Source organism: Octodon degus, unplaced genomic scaffold, assembly GCF_000260255.1.
Source record: "Octodon degus isolate 3935 unplaced genomic scaffold, OctDeg1.0 scaffold00006, whole genome shotgun sequence".
NCBI lineage: Eukaryota > Metazoa > Chordata > Mammalia > Rodentia > Octodontidae > Octodon > Octodon degus.
This window is the reverse complement of record NW_004524582.1, coordinates 22,388,897-22,400,824: the sequence shown is the minus strand read 5'-3', so window position 1 is coordinate 22,400,824 and position 11,928 is coordinate 22,388,897. Positions and strand designations below refer to the sequence as shown.

The following is an 11,928-nucleotide window of genomic DNA, read 5'->3' as shown; positions in this document are numbered from 1 at the left end:
CTTTCCAGTGGAGAGAGAGTGACCCCAGCAAAGTCCCAGGGCTCCAAGAGGACCAGATGTGTATCTGCACCGCAATTGGAGTGCTGACTTCTGGTCATCAGCAAATGGCCAGTGGCTGGCACCAAAGAGTTGCATCAGATTGAATGAACTGGGATTATGAACTGGGGCTATCAAAGCCAGCTTCTGGGTATACCTGGAATCAGGGCATGTTCTAGATAGACTGAGGGATAGGGGCGGGAAGAGGATAGAAAAAAAGCCACAGCAAAGATCAGAGGTCGGCCTGGGTCAGTGCAGAGCCATCAAGGAGGGTCAGAGGGCTTGACACCTTAGATGAGAAAGATAGAAATGGACTCTACCTTCCTATCATGTGACTCCTCCCCAATCATGTGATTTCCCTAGTCATATGGCTCATCCCTGGTCACCTGACTCTTCCCCAGGTGTCCTGATTGCTTGACCTCATTACTTAATATGCAGTGTTGGAACTTTCTTTCTTTCTTTCTTTCTTTCTTTCTTTCTTTCTTTCTTTCTTTCTTTCTTTTCTTTCCTTCTTTCTTTAACTTCCTGCAAAGCTTTATTCCAGAGGAGCTCAGTCCTTCTTAGTAGCTGCCTTCCTCATGGCAGCCAGCATGTTGCTCAACTCCTTGCACTTCCTCTTGGCACGGCTATGTGTCCCCACCCTTTTCTTGATGAACTTCAGGGTGCACTTGTCCCTGGAGACCTGGAGCAGCTCCATGGCGCACCCCTCATAGGAGGCAAAGCCACACACCTCCCAGATCATGCCCCACACGACGTTGGTGAGTTTGGTGAGGTGTCCGTGACAGTGGCTGTGCCTTGGTTTGCTCATATTCTTAGTCACCTTGTGGCCCTTGTTGAGGTCCATGGCCATGGGATAGTGGAGGGCCATGGCTACTCTTCTTCAATGGTTGCTGTGGCAGAAGGGGAAGTTTCTTAAGAGTTCCCCACTCTTCCAAATCCCCATATAGAAGGAGCACTGGGGGCTGAAAGGCACTGATGTGAGGAGCCATGGCCACATCAGAGGGCAACTGCTCTGCTCCTGCTAGAGCCTGCTCAGGCGATCAGCCCATGAAGACAATGAGACGATGACTTTAGCTCAAGCACTGTGTGCTGCTTCTGTATCCAGTTCTGCCAGCGTAGCATGGGCGCCTATAATGAGCCTAGCACGATGTTAGTTCTGTGACATTATAAGAACATTAGAGGCCCTGGTTGACTCTGTGTAGAATTTGGGATATTCATGTAAAATGATTTTTGAGATCCCACCCACTCCAGACATGGAGCAGTTTGCAACACTACCATAGACAAGCTTTGACACTCTGTCCAAGTGGAGACAGCTTCACTGGCCTTCAAAGTTACTTCCAAATCTGAGATTCCGTGGCTTTGTCTGTGTTCCAGGGACAAAAGGTGCCTGGCTGCTGAGAACCTCATGGTCCCCTGGACTCTGCTTTTGTACAGCAAAGTGGCAGTTTAGACGCACACAGCCTTTTGGACAGCAGTTAGCAACACACACCCAGAGAGAGACACAGAACACGCAAACCTTTGGCCTCAGTAATTCCATTTCTGGGAATCCGTCCTACAGAAATAATTCTACATAGGGATAAAAGCCTATGCATACAAACTTTCAGTGTAATCTCATTTAGGTTGAAAAAAGCAGGGAAATAGTTTAATTATCCAATAATAGTTAGGAAGGGGATTAAAGAAATTAAAGAATTACTTCATGGGCATTACTTAGCCATTAGTGCCTCCAAGAAAGAATAGAGAATAGGCTTATGATACAATTCTAGGATGAAGAAAAGGCAAGCAGCAAGACTACAAATAACATCAACCATTTGTGAGTCAAAGATTGATGTCTACACAGAGCTACAGAGGACAAAGATGATAAAGCAAGCTAAAATGGTACCAATGGTAACCCAGAAGACAGACTATGAATGACTATTGCTGTAATTAGAATATCTTTTCCTTTTTATAAATTTTCTTCAGTAGCACACATTTAAAATTAAAGGGCCGTAGTTCCTTATAACAGTTACACTGGGCATGGAGAGTTCAGGAAATGTGTGTTGAGGTAAAAGGAAGCCTAAGTAGGTTGATCAAAACCTTTGTAAAGTATCAGCAGAAAAAATATTAGGAGGAAATCACACACACACACACACACACACACACACACACACATGCATGCACACACACATGCACGCACACACAACACGTATACACGCGTGCACACACACATACATGCATGCACACACACGTACACACACACACACACACACACCAGAACCTGTAGCTTGCCTGTTATCAAGTGGTTTTCTGACTGCTACTTGGCCACAAGTGCTGTCCATGGGAGCCCTGGCTTGCTCCCTCCCTCCAGCCCTTCTCCCAATGACAGCCCAGGAGCTCTTTCTACCACGAGTACACAGTCCCTTCCTCTCACACATGGCCTCCACCAGTTCCTTACTGCCCATGAGTCTACAGCTTCCAAGAGCCTTCAAGGTGCACCCACTCAGCCCCTTCTGTGCCCTCCGCTCTCGTCTCTCCCATTCCACCTTCTTCTCCCCTCCAATCTCTCACTTTCTCCAAGATGCCTTGCTTTCTGCCAGTGCCAAACTCTTGTTCTCTAGCACTTACAGGAAGACCACCCGATCCTGCCTTCCTTTCGTAGGTACCACACAATCATCTTTGGTTCTCAATAAATTGCTCAGAAGTTATTTCCTGGAGGACAGTTGTCATGATCACCTAAATGAGGCTGGCCAACCACAGCACCCGCAGTGTGTCAACACATGCCTTTACTAGCCCCAGCAAGAGTGGAGATGAATGCATCAGGCTTGAAATTGCTCCTTGGGCTGGGTTTGCAGCTCAGCAGCGAAGCACTTGCCGGGCATATGTGAGGCCTGGCCCTGCAAAGAGAAAGTTTCTCCTTCCCCACTTACAGAAACCAACATCTCTTGAGTAGCACAAATTTGTCAGGCAATGAGATAGGTTATTCCATGGAACTTTGTAGCAATTTCACTTGTTTGGGGCTTTTAAAAAAATATTTCAATTTATGGAAGAGAACAGCAAGTTTCCAGAGTCTTTTATCCAAGAAAATCTGTCCAAGGTCACATTCGAAGGCAGTGGCCTTACTCCACCGCTGCCACGGAGAAAGCGAGGCATGGAGAACTCACTAATTTAGAGGCCAGGATAATATTCCACTGGGTTTGTCATTTATTTTTCTGGCCAAACTGCGATGCTCAGCTTTCCTCTCTGACATACGAGTTATGGTTGAAATGTTCTGCTTTCTCGCTGCAATAGTAGAGTCTGTGAGGATGCTGTTTTGGCTGAGAGGGGACCTATATGCAGGAAAAGGTTCTGCCGCTGATTCTCCACCTTTGTGGGCTCTCTGGGAGCTGCCGGCCCAGCACTTGGTTCACCCTCGCAGGGCCCTGGCCAGGACGCCTCCCATGTGTTCTGCAAAAGGAAAGCAGGAAAATGGGTCTCCCACTGTCTGGGTAGATGTTTATAAACATTTGGGTGGATCTGTGATGCCTAAAGTGAAGTGAGTCTAGGGAGAGTTAAACAATAAATGTCAATGTTTTAGTAAAGAATGAATGTAAGCAACCAGTATCGTGAGTATTCTCATCCCTGTGATTATATATTCATGTCACAGAATTCTCAAAGTTGAGTGGCCATGCTGCTCTGTGACCTCAGCTCCTCACAATTAATGATGGGCCTTTGGAGAGTTTTCAGGTAGGAAAATGAAAAGCACAGAGAGCACAAGACAGACAGTGGCACTTAGCAGAAAACAACCATCAGACTGCAGCACAACTGTGTCGATGTACAACCCCCCTGAGACTGAAGGGCTGTTGCTTCCTATGTGCTAGGAAACATCCAACCCGCTTTCTAGGAAGTGTTTCACTCTTCACAATAATCCAAGAACTACGTATGATTACTGTCCTCATTTTATGCCAAGGGTGCAGTGTGAGAGGGATTAGATAATCTGGGTCTGAATGCCAAATCTGTCCCACCAAAGCAAGTTCTCAGTAAATGAGTGTTATTGACTTTCTATTAGGAGTCTCCATATTTGGTTTGGACTATTGGACCCTTGAAGATATTTGGTGAGAAGTGGTACTGGGAATGGAACTCAAGGCCTTGAGCTTTCCAGACAGGCAATTATGCTGCTAAGCTATATCCCTGGCCCCCTTGCAGATTTCTTGGCTGCAACTATAACCCTTCATATAGGCCCCTTTCCAGCCTCCCCTGGCCTCATGTGAATCCAGATGTGGGCATTGCCAAGGCCACATCTGCCCACAGAGTAGGAGGAGCCAACAGCCAGCTGGAAGTGAGAATTGGTTGCTGGCTGCAAATGCATACTAGAAATCCAACTCCAGGGTGAGTTTCCCCATTCCAACCAGTGCCACCCATGCTCTGGCAAAGAATGCTTCTTTCCACTTACACCTTCCGTGAGCTCTCCTTTGTATGGGCTCGCTGGCCAAGTTCTCCATGATTAGACGCCCTTGAGCCAGTTCTTTTTCTTTCTTAATAAGCTGAAGGTTGTTGTTAGCTGGCTGCCAGGAGCCGCCTACTTCCCCTCCCAGGAAGGCGAGGAGATCGTGGGGCCCTCTTTTCTTTCCACTTCTCCCTTTACCTTCATGCAAGACAGGACCCAAATGGGGCCCTTCTGAAGCTGGAGTTGACCTGTGGTCATGGAGAGCTCTTCCTTTCTCTTTGCCTCACCTCCCATGAGCCCAGGGAGTCCTGGCCAGAATGGAAATCCCAGCAGGACTTCTTGGCTGCTGGTGTCCCACCCACAGTCTGGCTGGACATTTTAGGAGAAGCAATTACTGTGGAAACTTAGGACCTTAGAATGTCCCATTTGAAGCCAAACTCTCCACATCTTTGCTCCAGCAATGTCCCACACAGTGGGACAAGTTCCTTACTCTCCTGAAGCTGGGGCCTATGTAGATGTGCAGTGGAAATAACCAGGTTTGTGCAGCAGTACTTTAGAGCGCTTCCTATGACCAATGTTCTAATCTGATGATGAGCAGACCCTTGCTCCTCATCCTCACAGAGCTTAACAAGTGACATATTGACATCATTCAATAGAGGAAACTGGAATAAAAGTCAGGCACTGGCATAGCTAGCTAACCCTTCGGCACTGTGATTATCATTGCTATTGTGAACCATTTTATTTGTTTAAAATCCAGTTGTAGCTCAGTCAAATGCTTACCAATCATGCATCTAGTTTCTATTCATTTTTTTTCTGTATTTTAGGGAAGGGTCTGCAGTGTGTTCAGGGTCTCACTATGTAGATCGGACTCATAGTGATTCTCCTGTTTACAGCTTACAAAGTGCTGGGATTACAGGCATGCACCACCACACCCAGTCTCAATCATCGGCTCAGCTCACCCCCAGGGTGGGGCTGGCATGGCAGGCCTGGGGATCAAACACCTTCTTCTAACTAGAAGAAATCATCAGGTCAACCAGCAGATGCTGCATTGTCTGCTTGCAGGAGCTTTAATCCACTGGGCTATTTGGCCAGTCCTTTTTAGTATTTTTTTTCACACATCTAGTTTCAGTCAACACTTTACCATGGATACTGCCTATGAAGTTGAAATACAAAATAAAAATATAGATATAGATATATCTTTTATATATCCAGAAAATAGTGGATCCTCAACATGTTTGTACATTGTATTATTTGTCATCATAGATGATTATTTTTTCTTTGGATCATACAAAAAGAGTGTTCACAATTGTTGTGCTAGTTCTAAACAAGGAAATGATATTATTAATTTGTTGAGCAAACACTTATCAAATGTCTGCTACTTAGATTCTGTTCACAACAGACTAGAAATTGGACTTGAAGACAAAACTCTTCAAGGGTACAGAGGACAATGAAAAGGGTGCAGTAAGATGTCAGGTAGGAGACACCAGGGCTGAAACCCAGGAGTTGCTGTAGGAAAGGAGAGAGTAAAGTCATTACTTGGCCTTGATGCAAACTCATCAGAAGTTCCCCCAGAACTCAGTCAACATTAAAGACTAATGTCCTGGTCTTATCTTAGCATCTAACTAGAAGAAACCATCAGGTCAACCAGCAGATGCCGCATATGTCTGGCTTCTTGTTCTTGGCTGTGTATGGGTGACACAAAGATGAATAAGAGAGAATCTGTTGCTCAAACGTGTTCATTGTAAGTTGCCCGTTCTACCTGAGTAACACATACAGATGTGACTCTTTTACAAAAGTCTGGCTTCCCCTCCTACCATATGGGTCCTTCCAAAGTAGCCTTTGGTTTTCTCCCATGCATTAAACATCCATAAAAATAGTGTTCATCTTCCCCACCAGAAATTTACCCAAACTGAAAAAATGAAACAATGAATCCTGTCACTGACATCCACATTGTAGAAATAAACAGAGCCCAACCAGATGAGAACAAATGAAGATTTTGCATCAGGGCTGGGGTGGAAGGGTATCAGCCTCTGCTGCTTGTGTTTTGTCAGAGATGCAAGGGTCACAGATGCATGGTAAGGTGTCATGATCAAAGGAGAGGCTTCAGCTGTGTCCTGCTTGGGAGAGCTGGGGCAGTGGTCTAGATGCTTGTTGTGCTCTCTGAGTTCTCTTGTTGGGCTGCCAATTTTTGTGTAGTTGGACAGAAATCTGAGCAGTTGTCAGTTGGTAATCAAGCTTCAGCCATCTGGGACCAATTTTTGTAGAAGCTATTGTTTGACACCCCGGATCATTACTAGAGGTAGCAGCGTGACTTTCTACAGGTCTGACTGATGGCAGCCCGGCTGTCCAGGTTAAGTGATGTAGATAAGAGGTTGGTTTCCTGGCCTGAATTTGGGGGAGAGGAGAGTTCTGTTTTTATAGGTCTGACCATGGTTCACTTGTATACTCAACCTGTCAATATGAAAATAGAAAAGGAAGTCCTCAGCCCCTACAGATGAACACTGACTTTAAATGAGTTACAGATCTCAACACAAAACGTTGAAGCAAATTTCTCAGAGGAAGTATGTGTGACCTTGGATGGAGGACTAGAGCGTTCATGCACTGACTGCAGCTGAGAATGCAGAATGACAGACACTGTTTCCTTAGAAACAGTTTGGTAGTGTCCCATAAAGTTAATTGTTCACTTATCATACTACCCAAAAATTCTACTCCCAGATATTTACCCAAAAGAAGTGGAAGTAGATGGCCATATATTTTTATTACAGCCTTCGCACTAAGTAAGAACAGGAAATAAGCCAGTGGTCCATCACCCGGGACATGGGAAAACAGACAGGTGGATAAACCACTGCAGCCAGGGATCTGACTATCACTCAGCAAGGAAAGAAATGCTGTCCAAAGCAGTGTGCTAAGTGAGAGAAGGTAGCTTCAAAAGCTCACATTTTGGCTGACTTTATTTATATTACATTCTTTAAAAAGACAAAAATAAAAAGATTAAATATTCTTTTTAAAGGTCAGAAACAAGATGGCCACCAGTGGCTGAGGTGGGGGAGATTTGCTTCAAAGAGGCTGGAGGAAACATTTGAGGAAGTCCTCTGAATCTCTACTGTAATAGTGGTTATACAACTGTACACCTTGATCAAAATTCCTCAGAGGAAGCATATGAAAATAATGAGTCTCATCACACATTATACCTCAATAAATCTACTTTTTAAAAATATATATATTTTTAGATATAAGACAAAGGTGTTTTTAATCTAGGTTCTTTGGAATTGAGCAGATTTTAATCTCTGGCCAATTGAGCAGAATATGCCTATCTATTCTTCCCAAATGTGCCCATAAAATAATTCATTCTACCATCCCTGGGGTAAAATGAATAAAATAGTGGGGAAGGTAATGAATGGATTGAAGAAAATCTGTCCTCCTGATCAAAGGATTGAGAGAAATGCGTTATGATCTGGCATCATTCCCTGTTCATTCAACCCTAAACTCATAACAGCACATTGCTACATCCACTACTGTTGGATGTCCTGAAGACCGATACTATGGTTTAGAGCTAAAAACGTCTCCCCAAAGTCTTTTGTACAGAGGTGAACGCCCTTGTGAAGATAACTGTGTCCTCCAGGCACTATAGTTATCAGTGGGTTAGGACACTGATGCCTTCTGAGCTGACTGCAAAGTTAGGAGGTGGGGCCTCACCAGAAAAGGCACTCACAGGAGCATGGTCCAGAAGTGCATGGTTTTGTCCTCTTCTCCCTACTTCTTGGTTCCCATGACATGAGGCGCTTTCCCCCACCACCCCAATTCTGCCTTGGAAACTTATGCCAACAAACCATGGACTAAAACCTCTGAAACTAAGAGCTAAGCTAAGCCACTCCCTTTTATGATACATGTGTCAGATATTTTGTCCCAGCAATGGGAAAGCTGACTGACACCAGCTCATGGGAAGACTTTTAGCTGGGTATAATGCTACATCCTATAATCCCAGCACTCAGGAGGCTAAGGCGAGAGGATCACTGCTACTGAGCTCACCAAGGCTTGATTCCACTGATGAGTCACGCACTCTCGTGAGCCATTCAATTTCCAAACATGGGAGGCTTTGAGGAGACATTTTATGTTTAAACCACAACACCCAGAAATATTTTATCAGCTGTACACTCTGTGGCCCAGTAAAGTTCACACATAAAATTAACTATCACAAGTATCTTTTCACAGAAACTCTTGATAACCAGGACTATTGTTTTATTGTCCATCATTCAAAGATACCGCACCTTCCAAGGCTAACTATCTCTCGGAAAGTGTTGAAGTTAGCACAGTGAGAGGCTTGGAGGTGGTGATGCGGACTCCACGAAGGTTTTGCTGTCATTCTGGAAGTTTGCACCACCTCTGTTTTCTGTGCTGGTTCAGTAGTGAAATTGTGAGTGGTAGTGCGGAGCCTCATTCAGACGCACTCTAGGGTGACGTGCTCAACTCTGTGGCCAGTGACTCTTCAACCCTTAGAGGCAATTCAAGTCACCCTACTTGCCCCCTTACATTCCGAGATTCTGAGATGAACTAACATTTTAAAAATAGAGCCCGCTCTGTAGAGTTTCGTAAACAATCGTAAGGCAGCATGACGGGTTTTGCTAGTAAAAGCAAAAATTGGACCACTTGGGCACCCATGTCATGTTTCCCGACATGCTGGGGACAAAAGACCAGCTCCACACCATATTCTTTCAAGAAGTAATGGCGCATAGATAGGCCTGAAGCAAGCCCATGTCCTCTTGAAATTTCCTAAACAAGTCATCAGAGAATTCTCTCAACACTAAGAAGATGTCACTGAAAAATCCTGACCGCCATATAAAAGTCACATTGCTGAAATTTTAGTGCATCACAAAGTAGTTGGCTAAGTGCAATGTTTTAAACTATTTTTGGCCTATCTAAAATAAAGCATGCTCATTTTTGGCTAAAGGGCCTCAAGGGCCAATAAAGCTACATGGCGTCAACAACTCTTTCATTATCTAAGATGATGAAAGTTCTTAAGTTTTATAGAAATAGCTATGAGCTAAATGATATGATGCCTGGAATTTGCTTGAAAAGGGGTTCAGGGTTGGGAAGAAAAGAAGCATAAGAGGAAAAAGGGTGTCAGAGAGAATATTGGATGACATTGAAGCTGGGAGGCAGGTGCAAGCCTGCACACACCACCACTCAACCTCATCACAGTTATCAGGGTTGAGGGGAGGTGGATAGCTCCACCCAGAAAAGCCACTCACAGCCCTTCAAGGTCTCTGGCCCACCCAGGATAAAGGCCAACAGAGCCCCACCTAGTCCAGCAGTGCCCTCTAGGCTTACGTTCTTGCTGCTGCTTCTGAGCATCCTCCATCAGCACCACCTTCTTATATGTCAGGGTCGTGCACATGGTTTGTCCCAGCCTGGAAGCATTTTCCTACCTCATTGCCTACTCTTGTTCCATATTTTGTGTCAAAAACTATTTTCATAGGCAGATAGTATCAGACCTGTGGACTTAACTGGGCTGCCCTGAGAAATGCCCCCCACCTCTCACACCTCTCTGTATTTCCCCTTCAGTAACCACAGAGAGGTTTAGTGAGTACATCAAATGCACTTACCTAGCCTTCACACACTCTAGCTGGGAGCAACTTCACTTTCTTGCCAACTGTTTTCTAAAATGTCAAATTTTGTCAGCTCTTTCTTCTCTAACCTTCTCGGACATCTGAGACGAATTCTGGTAACTTTCAGTTACATGCCCTATTTTATTAGCCCGTTGTGACTAATTGAAATCAGGGCTTCTGTTTCACAGCCAGTGCAAAGCCCGTCCCTTCTGGCTTGGGTTCCAGACACGCTGTGCCTTTGCTCTCTTTCCCCATCTCTGATGTCCCCTCTCTGCCACTTTCAGCAGCTCTATAGGCAGGCCAGAGGTGGGGGAGAATGAGAACATGGATCGTGTTCCTTAATCAGTACAGCTTGCTCTGTCCCCCAAGGCCTGCTCGTCCATCAAAATCACCCGCAGAGCTTTTAGCAGATAGAACTGGCAAGTCTTGAGCTCCTTATGCTAATTCAGTAGATGTGAGCTACGTGCCAAAGCGAGGTGCACGTGACATGCCGGGAAGGAGCGAAGGAAGTCTTGTGCCTGGTTGAGAGAGTGTCAAGGAAACTCTCAGGAGAAAGTGATGCACAAGGAAGATAAATGTACACAGACGAAAGGGGCGCGGGAGGACCCAGGTGTGGAGGACTCGCAGCCTTCGGAAATGGCATGAGCAAGACTCTGAGGCTAGAAAGAGGAGATTACAACCTAAGGGAGCTTGATGCCCCTCAAGGGAGGAGAAAGACACAACTGCGTGTCCACCCGAGTATAAGTTATTTGGATGTAGGAACCCAGTTTTGTAAAGTTAGCAATACCTTAAGGAAGGAATACACATCGTAGGGAGCTGCACGGCCTGCCTAGGGCACTCAGCTCTGAAAGAAAGATGAGAAAGCCTATTGTGAAAATTAAAGGGGGCACTGTTTGCCTTGTCCGAAGAGCACTGTGTGTGCTTCTTGTACATCAGAGAACTCATCTTTTAAAATAATTCTAGTGACTAGTGAAATGGTATGTGGATGATAGAGGAAGAGAGAGAGGCGGAGCAATCGGAGATGTGTGGGTTCGTCTTAGAAGAGCTAGTGAGCACCAGTTTCTGCAAATGCCTTCCCACATTTGTATTCAGTAAATGTCAGGTTGGTGGCTTACAACTGCCTATAGGGAGCATTTCTATCCCGGAAATTGCAAATGTTACAAGCCTGAACTATTTCTTTTTCAAGAGCTCTTTAACCAGCACACTGTTAGATGCCTTAGGAAAGACGACTAGATCAGAACCAACTGAACTGGATACAGCTGAAAAACCAATGGCAGCTGAAAACAAAATCACAAGCTGGGAGGGAAAAACTATCTGCTTTAGCAAAAACCAGAATGAGCCATCGGCGGAGGGGCGAGCAGCCGGTAAAGCTGGGACCTTGCTTTTCTCTCACAGCCAGCGCTCCCTCCAGCATGTTTTTTTGACCCATTGCTTTTGCTACTGTTTTGAAAATGAGTCCAAAAATAACTGAATGAAATAGATGCCAACAAGTTCTGTCTGCTTCTGAGATCTGAATGCTGTAAGCGACTAATCCAGAGGTTCATCTTTCTGGAAAGAGAAATAGATACAGATTGTATTAAGTTTCTGAAATGAAAAATAATATCTGAAAAGGGGAAAACTGAATATTGCAGAATGGAAATGGAATCTATCACTCATCAGAAGAGTGATAGATAGGAACTGGGCCCAAGCCTGTCATCCAGCACTCTGAAAGTTGAGACAGGAGGATCCCTGCAAGCTTGAGACTGGCCTGGGGGCTACAAAAGTGAGCACAAGACTGACCTGAACTGTGTGGTGAGACTCTGTCCCCCCCCCCCAAAAAAAAGTGTAACAAAAGAATTGGTGTGAGTGAGAACAGGAGATGTGGAAAGCAAGATAGGACTTCATCAG

General features: G+C 45.1%; 1 pseudogene; it reads right to left on the bottom strand.

Annotated features, from left to right (window-relative positions):
* Positions 1-586: 586 nt before the first annotated feature.
* Positions 587-904, bottom strand: LOC111812017 (annotated as a pseudogene).
* Positions 905-11,928: the final 11,024 nt, after the last annotated feature.